The following is a 20048-nucleotide window of genomic DNA, read 5'->3' on the forward strand; positions in this document are numbered from 1 at the left end:
GGAAGCAATACCAAAAATAAGCACAGATCGGGTGGGTTAGCACAGAGACACCCTGCTGCTGAGCAATGGGTTAGCACCTGGAGACCCAGGAGACACTCAGGCACATGTATGTTCACCAAAGACATTGTGCTGGGTTTCAAAGATGGTCAGTGTCAGCCCTTTCCTCGTGCCCATCACAGAAGGTCTTTAGCAGCTCTACTGAGGTCTGCATTTATTGCTCTCAGAAGGGAAACTGGTGCGGGAGAATTATCTGTAATCTGTCAATCATATTTTAAATAAATGCTGATTGGCCAGGCAGGAGGTATAGGCGGGAAAATCAGACAGGAAGTAGAGGTGATGCAATGAGAACAGGAGAATTCTAGGAAGCAGGAAGCTCCCTCTGCCATTCCTGCCCAGACCACAGAGAAGATGTAACCTGCCCCACTGGAAAAGGTACTGAGCCACATGGCTAACACAGACAAGAATTATTGGTTACCGTAAGATGTAAGAATTAGTTAATAAGAAGGCTGAGCTAATGGGCCAATCAGTTTATAATCTTATGGAGTCCTGTGTGTGATTTTCTTTGGGGCTTGACGGCTGTGGGGTTCCAGGTGGGACAGAAACCCCAACAAGCCGGCCCTCTTGCTACAGGAAACATCTTTTCCCTTCCATGTAAAACCAGACTGGTGACTGGTCATCTGCCCAGCCTCAGCAGCTCCCTACCCTGCCCTAGCCTTATGTCACCAGGAGCATATTCTCAGGGTCTACCTGGGACTGAGTCAAAGTGTTCCCAAGTCTGACGCCACCAGATCTCTTCTCAATACACTGGCTTACTGACTGCTGATCCTTTCATGATTCATAACTGGTGGTTATTCAGTGATTATGGCAGAAATCAGATATTTGCTTTACCGTCAGATCTGACCTCTTGTCCTTTGGACCAACTCAGTTAACCTCAGGCTTCAGCAAGCTAGCACAATGCATAAAGAAAACAGCATTCAGAGTTTCAGTTGGAAGCTTGGTCTCCCCTGATTTCTCTCTTTTCATCTTAGGGTCTGAAGTAGAGAAAGCCTGGATCTGAAGCCAGCCAACATCTACCAGTATTAGAACCAAGAATGCAAGAGAGTTCCTATTATATAGACATCACTATTTACACAAAATATAGAAAAAACTAAAGGGATGAGGGAAGCAATTCAGTGGCTGAAGTGCTTGCTATGAAAGCGCGAGGTGTCCAGATCACCAGAAATCAAATAGAAGTCAAGCAGGTCAGTGTCAAGGTCAGGCAGTTGTGTGTGTGTGTGTGTGTGTGTGTGTGTGTAATATGAGTGCTGAGAAGACAGAAACAGGAGCACCTCTGGAGAGTGCCAGTCAAATCTGTAAGCTGTGGGTTCAGTGAGAGACCCTGTCTTAAAAATTAAGATGGAGACTGAGGAGAACACGCATGCATGTGTGTATGCGCGCACACACACACACACGCGCACACACACGCACAAACACACACTAATAATTTCATATTAAATGTACCCTGAAAGCTAATGTAATAGAGACTTGGTCCACTATCAGGAGATGGTTGGACCTGTAGTGTGAGGACTTCTCATTCACTCCCTGAGGCAATAGCTCTTAAAGAGAACCATGGCACCCTGACTTCATCTTGTCTCCCTTTGAGCCTTACCTCACATATGTGGCTGGAACCCTCCTGCCTCCTGCCACGATGCAGCACTCTTGCTAGGGAGCCAAAGTCATGAGGTCATTGATCTTGAGTTGGATCCTCCAGAACCATGAACCAATATAGACCTTTTAAAAATATAAGCTAACCGCCTAAGGTATCTCATTATAGTGATGGAAAGTAGGCTAACACAGATGTCAACCTCACTGGAAAATTGTTAAGAAGGGAATGGAATGGCATTCTATATGGGAAAGGGGAAGTATCCCTCGTCTGCCCTCAACAGTCCATCGCTAAACTGTGTCCGGCTTTTGTTGTGCAAGGCACTGAGCTGTGTTCCCAGCACCAACAAAAAGGCAGAAAGGGGACAGTTTTGACTGAACAGTTGGTCTTGTGGGGGACAGGGAATCAGCACTTCTCAAAGTTATTCAGTATCTTGATTTTATAACTGTCAAAGTTGATAACACCTCTTTGAATAAATATTTAGTAGAAAAACAGGAAAGTGTGTTTAAGGACATTACAGAAATTGCTGGAAATTTTGTGCTAATTCCAAGCCAAAATTCTTATGAAGATTTTTTAATGAAACCAATTCCAGTAAACCAAACAACCTATTTTTAAAAAATCAAGCATCTAACACAATCCAACCCAAAGATATACGAATCTGACACACACACACACACACACTGAGGAATGAAGGCAGGAAAATATTAAAAGTCTTTCTGTAATTAAACCCATATGTTTATGTAAGATCAAAAATGTTCATTATATAATCTTAAACCTGAATGTGATTCAGGCAGTTTTCGTTAGTATGGCATGGCATGGCCACCTTCATGACCAGTAGAATGGAGAGGAAGCATTATTCTGAGATTAATGAGGTGAGGTCCTAAAAAGACTTAGAGCTGTCATTTCAGCCTCTTGATGTCCCATGACCATGCTCTGAGAAGCTCAGGCTTCAATATAAAGCCAAATACAGGCACTACATCTCCAGGCCCAGCTGAGCTTAGCCCTCTGTCATTATAGGCTTCCAGTTGTGCAAATAAGCCATCCTGCTTGCCTGGTTCAGTCAATTAAAAAAAAATGTCTTGTCCTCGGTCAAAAAAAAAATGGACCAAAAGTATAAACAAACTTGACCTAGTCGAGTCTAGTCCATCTCAGAAATGAGTAGAGACATCATCAACTCCTTTCAAACAACCGTTTTTGGGGGGACGATCTCTTACATAGCACAAGATATCCATAACACCCTATAAGGCTCTCGGTTTACCTTGCAGCCCATTCTGTATTTCTTCTTGTTCTTCATCTTAGCTGCCACCTTGTTCTGAGAGACCTCACCCCAAATTCTCAGACACTTTGTTTATAGTCTCATAAAATCTTACACTTTTCCTCCACAGTACTTTTAATAATTCATGCATGTATTATTAAATAATTACCATAAAGCTAGCTCACGAGTCAAGGTAAATAGTAATAAATGTTCATGTAACTTTTTCATTGCATTAGGCCCAGAACTGGGAACAGAGCCTTGCACATAGTAGGCACTCACAGATGTTACAGAAAGGAATATGAGTGAGTGTGTGTAGGCTTCAGAACTGAGATCTGGTTGTCCAAAAGCAGACTTTGAGAAAGACAGTGTGCCCAAATACTGGTTCCCTAGTGACCACATATGACTAGGTACTTTATTAGATGTTGGAAAGGGTAGAGTATCAAGTGCCTAAGGCATGCGGCACATGGAAAATTTGGTAGAAGATGGTAATGTGAAGTCTCGGAGGATCAGGAATCACAAGGCAGTCACTCACACTAACCTGCCTCTCTGGGATTCAGACTCCTCCAGTGTGTCCTTTACATGAGGCTCCTTTAAATATCCAGCGAGCCATAGCAAAGGACTTAGCAGCACATACAAACACCTCTCTGCCCTCTAAATACCTCCCTTGACTTGTCTTCCATTTTCACTAACACTGGAATTCCTGATTGCTGCCTTTATACAACGTTCTAGGTTGGGGTTCTATTGCTGTGGCAAAGTACCACAACCAAAAATCAAATTGTGAAGGCCAGGGTTTATTTGGGTTGCACTTCCATATCGTTGTTCATCAGTGAAGGAAGAAGGACAGGAACCTAAAGAAGGCAGAAACCTGGAGGCAAGAGATGATACAGAGGCCATGGAGGGGACTTGCTTACCAGCTTGCTCCTCACGGCTTGTTCAGCCTGTTTTCTTATAGAACCCAGTACCTCCAGCATAGGGAAGGCAACACTCACAATGGGCCAGGCCCTTCCCCATCAGTCACCAATTAAGAAAATGCCTTACAGTCAGCTCACATGCACATATTTTCTCCATTGAGGCTCCCTCCTTTCAGATAATTCTATATGTCAAGTTGATATAAGACTAGCCAGCATATATGATAAAATGTGTTTATGTCTACCCATTTATTGGCTGGGCGTACCCAGAACATGGTTTGTGGTGATGGCTCACCAAGTGGTAAGACCAGGGATGCGTTGGCCTGGCCCTGGAGATGGGATTGCCCACTTTCCCCACAAATGCCATCTAAGCCTGGGAAACTTCTGGATGGGCACCGTGTGCACAAGCCAGTTGCTGAGGTAGCAGCAGACAGTAGGACTGGAAGAGGAGGCCACTGTGGGCATGCTCGAGAACAGTGCTTCAGTATCCAAGTTCACCCTGAAGTTTTAGCAAGGGAATAAACCTCTGCCTCAGTTTCCCCTAGACACAGTCAGCATCACATGTATCGGGTGCCATGGGGGGGGGGTGTTGTTATTGTGTGTCAGTTTGGAAACTCAAACCTGAGAAGCAGCTCTGGGAATCTGAAAACTGACTAAGAAATTTCCAGGCCTTGGGCTGCACAGTGAAGTTAAGCCCGTGGATCCCACACCAGGGAGCTCTAATCTGCTTGGTGTGTCCCTGACTGTACATTCTCCTTGTGTGGAATGGCTGCCTTCTCAAGTGTGAATCACAAAAGCCACATAAACTGCAGAGAGGCTGTTCCCCTGCCCGCTTCTTGGAACATAAACAATAATAATGTAAATATGACTTAGTAAAGGCTCAGGCAGAGTGCTTAAAGGGAATCTCTATTTTTTTATGTAAACAGTCTTGTATTTACCCAACGTGGCTTAGCCCTGCTGCTGAACTGGGAAGACGTGAAAGCAGGCTGTCAGGGAGGCAAAAGGTCTAAAGGGCATGACCCATGACCTAGAGATGCTGTTTTGGGTGACACCTTCATTGGGTGACTAGACTCTGATGGGAGATGTCAGGATTTTCCTTTCCGTGGCTTTGAACAGAGACTGGTGGTGGGCAAAATGCTGTGGAGTCTCTCTCTCTCTCTCTCTCTCTCTCTCTCTCTCTCTCTCTCTCTCTCTCTCTCTGTGTGTGTGTGTGTGTGTGTGTGTGTGTGTGTGTGTAACAGAGAGAGAGAGAGCCAGAGAGGAAAAGAAAGACATAAATAGAGAGACAGAAGGATGACTCAGAGATAGAGGCAGAGAGTGACAGACGCAGACCAAGACATACAAATAGAAAGAGACAGGCAGACAGAAAAGCAAGCAGCAGAAAGCTGTTGGAGAAAGAGGTTACATTGAGACATGCAGAAACCATAGAAAAATTTTCCATCATCCTTCCCTCTCCTTTTGTCTCCAAGCTGTGTATTGATCCTAAGTGGTAACCTACGTGGGTAGAAGATGTCAGACAACACGAAAATGCCTCACTGTTCCTAAACCACAAATATTTAGGGTTTGCGTTATCTAGGCTATAATGAGAACCTGCCAGGGAAAAATTCAGACACACAAATCTTTGTGTAAACTACCTTAAGAGTCTTAAGCTGACAAAAGCCAGGGCAAAGTCTGAGCTTTGTCCTTAGAGTACCCATAATAGATGTTCTAGTGCTCCGTGGATTGTAATAGGATTCCCGCAGAGACCAAGATTTTCCACGTATAGAATCTTGTGTTTGGGCCAGGAGCATCTTGACTGTGTTCTGCAGCCTTGCAGGCCCTGTGCGAGGCAATTTGGAAGCGATGAAGAAACTGAAGTGGATGTTTTTTAAGGCTTTGGAACAATGCTGCAGAAACCCACCACTTAAGGGTGAGGTGGGAATGTCTCCACATTCTCTCTCTTTTTTTTCCCCAGGTCATTGGGAACATCTTTGTTCAGAATTTACTTGCTAAGAGCTTTTCAAGAACTTGGACAAATACACTTTAGATTTTAACAGTGTAACCACCCACCAGGAAGGTAGCAAGTGCCAAGAGGCTGATGGTAGGTTCTTGGCTCACACCATGGCCCCACCATTCCCTGTGGTCCTGCCAACCTTTGACACATTCTGGTTTTAAGCATAAGTTTTGGAGAGCCAGGTTTGGTTGACTGCATGTAACCTCCCTCCCAGATGTTATACTAACAGACAGATGTTTTGTGGTTGACAAAACTCTATAGATACTTTGAATGAGACCACTGTTTAACTATACACTTTCTAATAAGCATTTTTATTAGTTTTGACTGTCCACTGGGTATGTGTTACAGTTACCCAGCAGCAGAAAAACTCACAGGATAGGGAAAGTTGGCATAGAAACAAAGCCATTCACAGCTTTGTGAACAAGAGGAGAAACAAAGGGTTGAGATGCAGCTCATTTGGCCAGATTGACTGTACCTCAGAAGCTGAGGGATCTTACTCTCAGTATGCAAGAAGGAAAGAAAGAAAGAGGGAGAGAGAGAGAGGGAAGGGAGGAAAAGAAAGAGTAAACAACTGTCTAGCTATCTCCCTGGGATTAAAGGTAAACTAATAATACCCATAGTAAATTGGCAAATGTGACTAATACTGACAATGTCCCTCCTGTAACAGTGGTGTTGTCAATGTGACAAGATCTAGAATCATCTAGGAGGTGAGCTTCTGATCTTGGCTGTGAGGATTGTCTTCATTACACTAAGCAATGTCGGAAGATCCATCTTAGTTGTGATGAGTCCATTTTGTGGGCAGGGGATGCTGCACTATAGAAAATGGAGTAAGCAAGCTGAACAGATGTGTGCATCAGTCTACCCACCTCGTTCTTGGTCATGACTGGCTGCGTCAAGCACCTGCCACCTTGCCTTCTCCACTACGGTGCACTAGAACCCGGAACCATGAGCCGGAAAAAACCTTCCCTCCACTTGGTTGATTTTCCAGAGATCTTTATCACAGCAAGAGGAGGAGAAATAAATAAAGAAATATCTTCTTTCCATTTTCAGAAGCCAACTTACATAGGAGAATGGCCCACATGTCTGTTGGGATTAACTCACTGAGCTAGGCTGTGTGCTCCCATGGTTGAGTATACTAGAGACTTCGCGTTCTGTCGTTCTTGGGTAAAATCTTTAACAAGCCAGACAAATGACAGGTGAGTTGGTTGTCCCTTTACTCAAAAATAAATATTTATTTATTTATTTATTCACTTAGAGATGCTAGCTTTCATAAGATGTCCACTATGCTCCAAACAGGGAAAGATTTTTTTCACAGTATCACGGTTTAGTCCTTAAAGATGCTATGTGTTTAAAACTTCATCTAATTTCTCCACTAATTTTTAGTGCATAGAGAATAATTTGAAAGCACAGGAAGCTCCCCATGGCCATCACACAGCAATACCTGTTTGGTTCCAAGCTCTGGGTGGCACTCGGTCACAGGGTTCCTTTGAGTACACCAGAACACATATGTATTAGACACAATTGATCATAACAGAGGAAGTCATCTGGCCAGCTCAACTTGATGAAAGGAGAAAAGAAGGAGAGAGGAAGGGGAAGGGAGGGAAGGATAGAGAAAGGGAGGGTAAAGGAGACGGATAAAGAGAAAAGACAATCCAAAAATAACCAAATCCATCTGGTATATGGCAGGGACGTAACCCTGAAGCAGCTCGAACTCTGAGCTGGCTAGCCTTCCACATGAGGCTGTCTCAGATGAGGTTATAGCTCTCCTCAGAGTAGCCTCAAGGAACCCAAGAAGCGCACTGATTGCTTCTTGGTGATTTTATAAACAGTGTTTGCAAACCACAGGTCATTATCACTCTTCTGGCCAGCCAGTCAGACTTTCCATGGCCTTATGTGTGATGCCCTTAATCTCCCTAAAGTCAGCACTGTCATCATTACCCTTAACCAAGGGGACTGTTTACTTTGGCTAAAGTCTCAGCCTGTCCTCTGGTACCCAACAAGCTTAAGAACCACAGTTCCAACTTACCTCCCATCATCTATTCTCTTGTTTATGTTTTAATGGCATATATTAATTTTATACAATAATGGATTTCATTATGACCTCATCTATAGAATTATTTTGATCATATTTACTCAATTACTCTCTGTTGTCCTCACCCCTTTGGTACCCCGATAACCTTCCTCTTCCTAACTGGTACACCTTCTGCTTTCATCTCTTCTTTGTCCTGGTGGCTCACAGAATTTCTTTAGGATTGCTTGCATACATGGGTGAAGGGTTATATATAGGAACAAGATTTTCTTACCAGTGGATATGCCACTGAAGAAAATGTCTCCCTTTCTCCCAATTAGTAACTGCATGGAGAGCCCTTGGGGATGATATCATGCCTCCAGATCCCCTCCCCGTTTTCTAGCTACCATCATCCACCATCCATTTGACTCACTTGTCTTTAGATCTCCCAGGATCTGTCCAGGCAACTAGGCAGCCATGCACTCACCCACCCACTCACCACTTCATCCATTGATCCATTTGCTGAGGTAGGACTCCGCCCCTTGTGCTCCCTTTTAATCATTCATCTACTTATCAGATCCAGCATACATCACTAGCTATCTTGTAACCTTGCCAGTAATTTATCCTTCCATTCATCCATAGATGTATCCATCCATTCCTTATCTACCCACTCATCCATCATTTCTGCCCTCAATCACCCAATGTCTTCTTTAGTCACCTAACCACCTACTCACTCCATTTATAACCACATATTCTGAGCCAGGCACTGCTGTTGATATTGGAGAAATGAGGGCGAGCCACATGGTTACCCATTCTTCCATCCACCCACCAGCCTCTCATGGATTAGTGTCTCTGTCCCCCGTGCAGAATTATGGTCCTGTGGTCACTGAGTTGGGTCCAGGGTGGAACCCAAGGATGATGGGAGGAACAAATGAAGATGAACTCCGATTCAAGTTCAGGCAGTGTGTGCACCCAAAAGGACAGTTGGAAAGAATTGGCTAAGAAGCGACACTCAGGAAACAGATGAGCTCAGAACACCAGTCACCAATAAAAAGACATACATTTGTAGCAGTGAGTCATCAACATTGAACCCAAAGAGATTTGTTCAGGTACAAATCAGTAACAGAAGATTTTAACAAAGAGACTGTTCCTTCATCAGAGCAAGTCTTAGAAAGGTGCCTGAGTATTGCCGTCCCTCCAGACATCTGCCCTTAAGCTCCCATCTCTTCAGCATTCCACAATTACAGCAGGGGCTCCCCATTAGAGCAAGAGCTTCCATGAGCAAACAACTTCCCTGAACAAGTCCAGTTGTGTCACCCCTAAATTCTAGCGTCCTTCATTGCCGTTGACACTTAGCAAGGGCCACTGAAGTATCTGCTCAATAATGAATGCATGCTTTTAGTTAGGACTAGATAAACCTGAACTTGAAAGGTAGTGCCTTGATCAGATAACAGGGCTGGCCCCAGGGCTGATGTGAGTGAACGTGCTTCTGATCTGATTGCTTCACGGCCATGGTTAGGCTTCTCCGAGCAAACGTGCTGCAGGAGGCCAGGGCGAGTTCCTGCCTGTCTAGGAGACACGCGCTTTGATGTGGCTTTATCGCCTTCACAGTCTGACACTCCACAGCTTTAAAAGGACAATGGTCTGATTTGGGAATTAGGGGCTGATCATCTAAACCTCAAAGGCAGCAGATCCAAGGATATTTGTTCACTTCAGCTTGATGAGATCACCACAAAAACCCTAAATCAAACTGACCAAGCTAGGGAGAGCTACATTTGTATCAACAAGACTGATTTGGTCATAGAGGCAAGAGGGTTACTCTTTGAGTTTGGCCAATATAGTCATGCCAACTGACTAACTAAAACTTAAATCTTTTTATTTCTTAAAAAAAAAAGTGAGTGCCCTGATATTCCCCCAACCCTTCAAATGTGTAGTGTACAAATCTGTGCACATGCGTGTGCAAGCCAGAAGAGGACAGTGGGTGTTGTCCTCTATTGTGCTCTGCCTTATTCCCTTGAAATAGGTCTTTCTTTGAACAGGAGGCTTGCTATTTTGTCTAGCCAGCAAGCTCTAGGAACTTGCCTGTCTGTTGCTGGATACCGAGGTTATAGACACACGTAATTGTGTCTAAGTCTTTACATGGATGCTGTGGCTCAAAACTCAGGTCTTCAGGATGTTTTCTTACCCATTGAGCCATCTTCTCAGTTCAAGAGCCTCAAGATAGCTTAGCATGCCATTAGCAGCAAGGAAGACCTGTGGAGGGTGGAGACAGAGAGAGAAACATTTGACTACAGAGACTGGTTTATTGAGTCTGTAGTCCTGATCAAGTTACACTGAATGTCTAACCCTCAGTTTCTCCAACTGAAAACAAAAATCTTTACTACCCCTTTGTATATTCTTATCCAAACTAAAGGAAGAGTCTGTCTTTTATGCAGAGAGACAATATCCAATACACAGTCGTTTTGAACTACTCGGGTCTCTAAAATCAAGCAAGCATTTCTGCTTGCTTCCTTCACCATCTCAAAGCCCCACCCAGGTTCATGGGGCACCCATAGGTGGCACTGTTTGGGGAGGTTGTGCTAATCACACTGACTCCATCTGAGCTCTCTGATTCCTGTCTGTTGAGCTGTGCACACGCAGCTGCTTCTGCTCCTGTTACCATGAGCTACAGTGAACTAAGATACCCCTTCCAATATGTCTCCCCCACCATGGTGGACTGTATCTTTCCAAAACATGAGCCAAAGTAAATCCTTCCTCCTTCTGTCAGGTGATTAGTTAGTAGTGAGGAAAAATAACTAACATGACTATTTATACAGAGAGAGAGAAAGAGAGAGAGAGAGAGAGAGAGAGAGAGAGATCTATTTTGATTTTCTCTACACCAGAAATCCTAGTTCTGTAACGGGATTTCACGGTGTGGCCTATTCAACACTAGTTGAATCTGTTTGTTTGGTCATGCATTTCTTCTTTGCTTCCCAGGAAGGGGAAGTTCCATTCTTAAAAACAAACATTTGTTGGTTGGGTTGTTGATCTCTATAAGCCCCTCCTTCTCGGGCCTCGGAGCTATAAATGGATCCACTGGAGAGGGGACCGTGATAGATGAGCATCTACTCAGGAGCCCGGAGCCCTGACTCCTCCCTGTGACTGCTGGCATTCACCACACTTGCTCAGCCTCAGCACTAAGGGATATATAATAGACACAGGAGGGCCCATAAACGTAACAGCTGAAAGTGCAGCAGGGCCGGGTATTGATTCATTCATTACTATAAATTTTTTGTCATTACGATGAAATTGTTCTATCTCAGGAAGAATTGATGGATGTGGTTGGAAGCTGGAGCCCACGGTACAAAACTTTCCCCCTCTTCTGCAATTCCCTGTAACTCTTCTCCTTCGGAAGAATCATTATTCCTTATTACGTAGCTCTGGCATGCCACCTATTTAGATAAATGCATGGAAGAGTAAGCAGTAAATATTCATAGTGGCCCGTGTGTCAACAATATATGTCACTAATTAGGTAATTTAGTGGCTCAAATAAATAAATAAGAAAACAGAAGCACTCCCAGGAAAAATGGTGGAATAACACACAGAACCCCTGAAGGAGTCTGTGCAGGCTGAGGATCTAATCACTTCCCAGGCTCGGGATGTTCACCTGGCATGTCAGCAGCCAATCTAATTAGAAGGTCACAGCCAGGCATGAAAAGAACACATACACATGGCCGAAAATCTGCCCCCCGAGTGGGAGACAGCCGGAGGGACTCCTGGCTGATGATCTAAGGAATTCCACTGGCAAGTAGTCTCCAGGAATCCGAGGCCTTTTAGTTTGTCCACTTTTTGTTTTGTTTTGTTGTGTTTTGTTATATCTGATGTTTACAATTTTATCAATATATAAACAGGACCAGGTTCAGAGTCTGGAGGTGATGGGTTCAAATCCTGAGTTTGATAGGAAGGGAGACATTTCATCTAAATCGTGGACCTCAGTATTCGTACTTGCAGGTTGGGAATGATGCAGGTTTGGAGACAGAAAAATGATGGTGCTGATGACTTGCTCGGCTTGGTTTTTTGTTTGGTTGGTTGGTTGGTTTTGTTTCAACCCAAGAACACCTGCCCAAGAGTGGTGCCACTGACAGCAGAGTGAACCCTCCTGCATCAATTATAAATCAAGGAAATTCTCCACAGACCTGCCCATACGCCAATCCAGTGGAGGCAGTTCCTCAACTGAGGTGGCCTTCTTTCCAGATGACTTTGTGGAGAACTGGCAAAAAAACCAACCAGCCCAGTTATTCTTTCTGGTAGACACTGTCCTGTTCACACCAGGTATTATATTGCTTTTCCTGACCTTGGTTGATCATATGCCAGGATCATGTCCCCAGTTATGTAAGTCACAAACATCACCGAATCTTGCCGAATGTGTCCCAGGCAAACTGTCCCAGGGTGGGATCTCATGCCCTGGGAGAAAGGTCTTCTTTGGAGACATCGAGCAACCATGAGTTTCCTATACCTCATTTTCACCATTGACAAAATGGGTCTGACAGTGATTGCAAAGATGTTGTAAATATGAAATTAATTCATTCATTTAAAGCAATTAGGAGCTCGCCATAGGGAAGGCTTTTGATAAATATTTAGACAGGGTGACTGGTTCCACTGACAAGATGTCTCTTTTTTAAACGTGCTTGCTACGTGACTCTTATTCAAGTGAGCCAAGTTTGACAATTTATTATAAAATAAATAATGGCGTAGGCAGAATAAAGCAATGCCCAACCAAAAGAGGATGAGTTATAACTGTTGACGTTGGAAATGTGTATTTAAAGAGTGGAACTGGGGCCTATAGACAGACTCTGTGTTTTAATCTTAGCTCCATTGCTCGTTAGCTAACATTTCCATGATGCCAGGTTTGCTACCTGTGAAGGAAATGCCAGGTCCACAGAGAGGTGTGGTTCAACAGAATCGGGAAGCTCAATAGAAGGACACCAACCACCTCACGAACGCACTTCTCCCCTTCTCTGCCTCTGCTGCCAGTAGTTCTATTTTCCTCACCACTTAGCGTTGGGTAACAAATCACCCCCAAACTTAGCGGATGAGGCCAACTGTTGGTCATTCACACACTATCGCACTGGAGGGGTATGGGCCGAGCTCAGCTGGCTGTTTCTAACAGAGGTCTCCGGTGACGTCATATATGCTCTCATACAGAGCTGACTCTTCCAAGCTTATTCATTCACATGTCTGGGTGTCTGTGCTGGCTTCCCTCCAGGACTCTCACCATCTCCCAAGAGACCAGTCTGGATGCAGCATGAAAGCAATTATCTTCAAGAAGACCAAGAACAGACAAGAACAGAAACTTGTCTCAGAAACCACGACCTGTCCCTGCTACCACACTGTGTTGATCCAAGCAAGTCTCAAGGTTCACTTCAGAGTCAGAACATGAAGAAATCAAATACAAGTCACATAGCAAAGGTACTGTAAGCAGGGAGTTGTGATTCGCTGGGGCCACCTCCATCATAAGGGTCCACACGCACTGTCTGCTGGGGAACAGCATCCCCCAAAGCATCTGCCCCTCTCCTTTTTCCATAAACATTAATGTTGGATGCCATTCCCATGACTAGCGGGCCAGCACAGAGGTGTCCAGATGTTCACGAACACCCTCAGACTGTAGGAGAAGCGCAGGACACCACAAAAAATGGGTTACTACCACAGCTATTAATGGTACCTCAGCTCAAGGTTACCCCCAACAGCTCGCTTTGCTGTCTACAGAAGCTGGCACTTGTGTAGGATTTCCCACTCTCCGAGAAATCCCCATCCTCCCCCACACTCAAGAATAGACAGAATGAAAGCCAGACACGATGATTATTATAGTGACTAACCTCAAGTCTGTTTTTCTTAACATAATAACAAAGGCATTATGTCAAATGTCAGCTCATCACGAGACGCACGAAGAAGCCTCAGAACAGCTAGCAAAAGGCCCAACAGCTCAGAAGAAGGATCAGCTCATTTGGATGGGCCTTACTAACTTAGGCAGTGAAGCTAAAATTAGGAATTCAATCCCACTCAGCCCAGATTTTGTATTGTTTTCAGTGGTCACCATCTAAAGAGGGAGGCATGCTTTGTTGGTACATGTCATGAACAATGAATTTCCAGTGATTTTTCTCTAGTCCCCAGCAGTTGCCCTCCTCTTGGAAGGAAGACTCCACCCAGCACTGAGTGCCACCAACGGTTGTGTTGCATCCAAGTCCAGATATCGACATCAAGCCGGGGTTCCTGAGTGGGGCTGGATCACTTCCTCATATCCTTCCATCTGTCCCCCCACTGCAGAGACTCCAGCTCCAGTCCCAGCCTTGTATCCAGTGTGTGTGTGTGTGAATTGTATATGAGTCTGTACATTTGTGTCTGAGTGTTTGTTCAAATGTGTATATCTATATGTATTGGTGTGTACATGTGTATATGTGTGTGTGTGTGATTAGCGCATGTATTACCATACTTAATCTTTGTGTTCCTGTATGTGTATATGTCTCTAGTTTCTATGTATCTGTGTACATGTCTGTTTATCTATGTCTGTGCATTGTGTCCCCATATGTGTAGTATGTATGTGTATCTGTGTGTGTGCTTGCGTGTATACAGTAGATCACTCAGTCATTTTCCTTCTCACATTATCCTGACAGTTCTGTGTCACCCGAGGAATGCAGTTCCAGTCCTTCTGTCTGTCCTCCATGCTCATGTCAGTCCCTTCCTTTCTGTCCTCACTCTGTCTCACTCTGTCCCACGCCGCCCCTCTTGCACACAGACACACCCTCCTCCTTCTTCTGCAGGAGCCCCCGCATGTGTGGCTCTGTCTCCGCGAGATTCTCTCCTGAAACCCTCTGGTGATTCATTCCCTTTGTACACGTCTTAATCCAAATATTACCTCCTCAGAGAGGCGTCCCTAGGCTGTCCTCCCTGCAGCCAGATGTCACTCACCCTTCTCTTTCCCTGCTTTGTTTCTCTTTAAAGGACTTTTCAGCCCACCGAATCCTGACAGCCTGTGTCTGTCTAGTCACTCAGTGTCTGTCTCCCACTGGAAAATAGTTCCCATTAAATCAAGGACTAGATTGTCTCTATTCTTTGCTGTCTGTTGTCCAAAACACCATAGACACTAAATAAACATTTTGGGGAAATGACTGGCATTACTGATAAATAGTAAATTACTTGTCCAAAGTAAGAATGTTCTCAGCATTTTGACTCCTCTTTTTTCATTCCAATTAGATACACACATGTTACCTAAATATGAGAAGAAACACAGTAGAAAATCACCTTGTGTGGACATAAATATTTTATTTAACTTCTCTATCCACTCCCTCTATCTTTCCCCAGCTTTAAATGATGTTTAAATAAATGGAAGTCTAGACCTATGTAACGTCACATTGCATATTAACAGCAAGAACTTGTTTTTCTTTAACCCCTTAGCACTGCCTGTGAGCTCTCTGGATTTATGCTGAACACATTGGAATTTTGGGGAAAATCCCTTTGATGCTTTCTATTACACAGAATTACACAGACACTCAGACCTGGGGCTGGGAGATGGCTTGGTGGCTGTACAAGCGTGAGGATCCGAGTTCAAGTCCCCACCATGCAGCCCATAAAAAGCCAGGTTTGTCTCTGCTTGCCTGTAACTTCATCACCGGAAGACAGAAACAGATAGACACCGAAAGCTAGGTGTCCTGATTTGTGTCGCTGGGTAAGCCTCGCCTATGCACGCCTGAGATCTTATGGTAGGGTCTCAAAACTCACAGATATGATGCTACCTCACTCTGTTGTTGTTGCTCAAAGTCAGAGACCGTTTCCTTTTGGGAGGACTTGGAGTTATCCTGGGAGACGGCCACCGACACTCCTCTGTGCATTTTTTCTGTCTCTCTTGGCTTAGGAAAAGACCGCTCTGATCCTAACAAGGTTATTAGTCCCGTTCAGGGACTGACTTCCCAGAGAAGGACCCATGCTTGTCGGTCTCCAGGCAGAACTCTATGAATTCTTCCCTCTAAGCAAAATAGCAAAAAGGGAGATGGGAGTCGTCACGTTTGTGATTCATTCTGTATCAGAAGTACATTTGTTTGCCCTGTTTTGCCGAACAGAAGAACCTCAGGTTCACTCAGTAAAACTCAATCTGAATATTTCCATCCTTTATTTCCATACAGATTAGCTTCACATGGGCCTAGGTATAAACACTTCAGATGGGCTCAGGGTTCTATGCGGGAAGAAGAGGCGGCACAGAAGGGAGATCATGCCTATATTAAGTTTCTTTGTGGTTCAGCAGGCGGCCGCTCAGACTTCTAAAGGAGCACATGAAATAAGAAAAGTTTATTGATTAGTTTACAAATAACTGCTGTATGAGAAAGGTACTGAATAGCAGGCTGGCTTGCCGATGGCTTACTGCTGCAATCCTTTCATTCCCCGGCCTCGGGAGATGGCCTCAAGAGGGAAATAAAAGGAACAGAGTGAATTTGTTGTCTCGATAAATAAGAGGTTGTGCCAGGTTAAAAAGTAAATAAGCAGGGCCCTTTATTTGTGACTGGTTTGAAAGTACACCATTGAACTTCTATTCCGTCTCTCAGGAAAAAAAATGCCATTTTCTCCTCTGCCTGACTCAATAATCCTCTCTACATGGACAACACTGCATAACACAGGTAACAGGTGCTGATATGGAATCTCCAGGCACAAGAGACCCATGGAGTGGTGTTAGACAAGAGGCAAAAGCCCTGAGTGCATGCAACTGGTGAGCTGGCCTTGAAGAACTCTTGACCTGGAAAGAAGAAGGCCATCTGAGGTGAGGAGATTGTCCCTAGAGAAAGCAAACATAAGAACAACATCAAGACTCCTGCTTCCTCTTTGGGAGACCTTGACCAGTTACCTCACCTCTCTGAGAGGAGCATCCATGCTCGGGAAGGCGGATTAGGAGGATTTGATTTAATGGGTAAGTCCCTGACTCATGTCTCAGAGAGCCACTTTGATGGCCAGACGTATGAGGGAAATGATGGGAGAGGGCTCAGATGTAAGCCAGGCAGAGAAAGAGGGACCTTCCAGGAACTGCCAAGGAGCTTGGTCTGATGCGCGAAGACTAGTGTATGAGATAACAACTCACATTGTGGGTGAATTTCTAGAAAATTTAAAAATTAAGCACATTGGTGTTGGATCACAAGGCTAGCGGCAACAATGCTGAGCTTAGATCACTAGTCTTGCGAGCTTTACTATATTGATTCTAGATCAAACACTCAAATGCAGGGCCATAGCCCACATGAATGTCAAAGATGCAGTGACGTGTTGAAGCCCCGCTTCGGCACTAAACCACTGTCAATCAAAGAACTGTGGAAGAGCCCAAGGAGACATCTGAGCACAGCTAAATCAACAGGAGCTCAGGATTCTGGCCAGTGGGGTAGCTGCATGCTTCTCAGTAGGGTAGGAAGAAAATAGAGAAGCGGTGTTCAGGTTCTTCTATGTCAGCCGCTCCTCTATATTGAAAGCAAGCCTGTCTGGCCCAGTTCCAGACGTCGGTTCCTGAGGATTACAGGCAAACTTTCAGAGAGTAAAAGGTAAACATAGATACTGTAGGAGAAGGTCATGTGTTCACACATGCAACAATATGTTCCAGGCAATGTAGCAGAGCGAAGCTGCTGTGTTGGAATGTGGACCATCATAGAAAGACCTGGACTCTCACCACAGCCATTGGCTCATTGGATTTTCCCCTTGCTCCTTAATCGCTTCTTACCCATCTGCAAATTAGTGATAAAACCTTTCTATTTCAGTGTTGCTCTGAAGACTTAGGTTCATCCATTTTTATCCTATGAGCACATGTTAATGCCTGTTATGTACTAGAGAACATGTCACCAAGACCAGGTCCCTGATTCTATGAGATGAACTCATAGAATTCAGGTTTTTCCATTTATCATGTGAGATAAATGGAGAGGTCAGGTATAATGACAAATGACCCTGGGGGCTGCTAATCGTGACAAAAAGAAGGGCGAGCTCAGGGGCTTTGGGCATAGAAGTCAAGGTAGGAAGTTTGGATTTCATTTGGAACAGTCACCAGAAGACTCTAAGGCAAGAAAAGGAGTGTTTTAGTGTGCTCTGGATGCTACTACAGAAGGGCGATGTCCAGAAGGAACAGATTGGAATCAAGATGCCAGCAAGGAGCACCCTAGTACTACAGATAGAAAGGAACAGGGAGGGTCTGGGTTGGAACTATGAAGATCAACCAGGATGTTTTCCTTAAAGAGCCAGAGAGTAACTACACTGGATAAATTTGATGTTCACAGAAAGTCTACATAATCATATAATCATTTTAAACCATTTTGTTATTAAGAGAATAAAATCTATTCTTAACTTTGAAGTCTTAAAACAAACATGTAAACAAAAAATAGGCAACTGGCTACATCTGATCCATAGATCATGCTTTCCAATAAGACAAGAAAAGGGTGAATGTTTCCATTTATAAAATGGGTCTGGTGTTTCATCTCATGGTAGACAGCACTTGGGAAGAACTCCATGCCTCACACTTTCTTGAGTGTGTGCTCAGGCTCCCAACTATTGAGTAGGGTTGGGCTATTAACCAGGTTACCAGGATAGCACTACTTGGTTCTGCCACCGATTTCTTGTTTTTCGATTCACTAGTTTACTCAAGGTGGCTTTGTGGAGACTGCCTACAACTGGGACTCTCTCTTTTCTCATATTTCTGGGCATCCTGTCATGGCCCTATTGACATTCGAGTAGATGTATAGAATTTCAGAATTCTATGATAGAAATGTTAAGATTTTTGTTTTTTAGACACAATGTGCATATTATGTGTCAGTTCACTGACAGGGTATTGAAACAGGAAAGTGAAGGATGAAAGGGTGTGGCCACCAGGTCTGTGAAGCCTGATTCATCTGGTATGAGGTCAAAGACTGAGGACTCCCCCAGCAAACACTGTGGCCTGGTGATGTCTGCAATAAGGAAATCAGATTTCCCTGCACAGAAACATCTAATCCATAGGGATTATTATAGCACACAATCCACACCCAGATGCTTTGCTTCTAAAGTACAACTGCACTAAAGTTGCAAGTTGGCTAATCTTTGCGGGTCTACAGTCATGCATGAAAACAATCTAAGGTTGATAAGGCATCAGCTATACAGCCCTCTTCCTTCTAATTTCATTTATGGTTTATACTGTACATAGTGTGCTCTTTATATTGAACTACATGCCTTATCTCTCTTAATTGATATAGACTTGCATGTTTATGTTTATATAAGTGTGTTTATTAATTTATTAGACAGACACACACTTATGCTATAAAGCAGTATTGCTGCGGAAATTTCTTAAAGTTTACTTAAAGGAAAAGCTGCTCCCTGGCTCCTAATTGTGCTGCTGGCTCTCCTTCAAGACTTACAGAGTTTGATTTCTGTTTTCAAGCCGGAGTGACCTATTACTTTCTGTTAATGTAGCCTTGGTCCCAAGGCTCACTTTCTGGTCTTTTGTTTTACCTCACATTTTACTTGTGGCATTTTCGACGGCCTTGGGGACCCTCAAGGCTTCTACCATATCTGCCTGAATGGTAGCTTTACTATTTAAAGATGAAAGCGAACTGCAGAGTTGATCTTAAAGGTTGTTTTCTACGTCTTATTTCCCTACGATAAGCAAGGATTTGGTTACCATTTCTTCCTTCCTAAATATCCTTGGTTTTCCATAGCATTCAGATGTAGGCTTTAGCCTAAACCTAGAAGGCTGGTTGTTGCAAGTCTTTCGAAGGACAGCATTGATTCCTCTCTGGTGACCTAAGGTGGCTTAACCATCCCCTCCAGAGTCTTGAAGTCCTTGACTATTCCGATGTTAAAAAAGAACTCTGTCAGCTTAATTGGTAGAAAGCTTTAAGCTTTATCCCCATGTTCATTAGATAAATACATTTCCTCGATTTAATTGCTCTTTTGTCTGATTCCACAACTTTTCTCCTTAGCTCTTAAGGAGGAGTTACTGCCTTCTCTCCTATCTCCAGTGTCTGGGTGCTAATTAATCTCTATCTCTTTGTTAGTGAGCTACCCGCGATCTCTCCCTTGCTCTGAAAAGCAATTTACCTGCCTGCTCCAGATTTTAACCACACCAAATGATGATGAAGGTCCTAATGATGAACGTATCTTCCTTAGGCATATAAATTCCGGGACATGCCTCTAGGCCAGTCTCCCCCTCCCCTTCCCAAGCGGAGGGGACAGTTTTGGAGCTTGTGTTGCAATAGAATACTCTTTATCTGCCCTTG

The 20048-nt window shown here is 44.0% G+C and overlaps 2 long non-coding RNA genes across 2 annotated transcripts in view; one reads left to right on the forward strand and one right to left on the reverse strand.

Annotated features, from left to right (window-relative positions):
* Nucleotides 1-12057, reverse strand: part of LOC146890166 (uncharacterized) — a 32778-nt gene extending 20721 nt beyond the window's left edge. The window contains exons 1-2 of the long non-coding RNA XR_014999041.2: nt 11982-12057; nt 9992-10059 (exon numbers count right to left, since the gene is read on the reverse strand). This is a non-coding gene — a long non-coding RNA (uncharacterized LOC146890166). The remainder of the gene's footprint in view (nt 1-9991; nt 10060-11981) is intronic.
* LOC146890167 (uncharacterized) lies at nt 328-15182 on the forward strand. Its single transcript, XR_014999043.2, has 4 exons — nt 328-432; nt 6849-6994; nt 13052-13254; nt 13950-15182. It is a non-coding gene; the product is annotated as an uncharacterized LOC146890167 (long non-coding RNA).
* The last annotated feature ends 4866 nt before the right edge of the window (nt 15183-20048 follow it).

The sequence above is a fragment of the Myodes glareolus genome, chromosome 22 (genome assembly GCF_982192425.1).
Source record: "Myodes glareolus chromosome 22, mMyoGla1.1, whole genome shotgun sequence".
In the NCBI taxonomy this organism is placed as follows: domain Eukaryota; kingdom Metazoa; phylum Chordata; class Mammalia; order Rodentia; family Cricetidae; genus Myodes; species Myodes glareolus.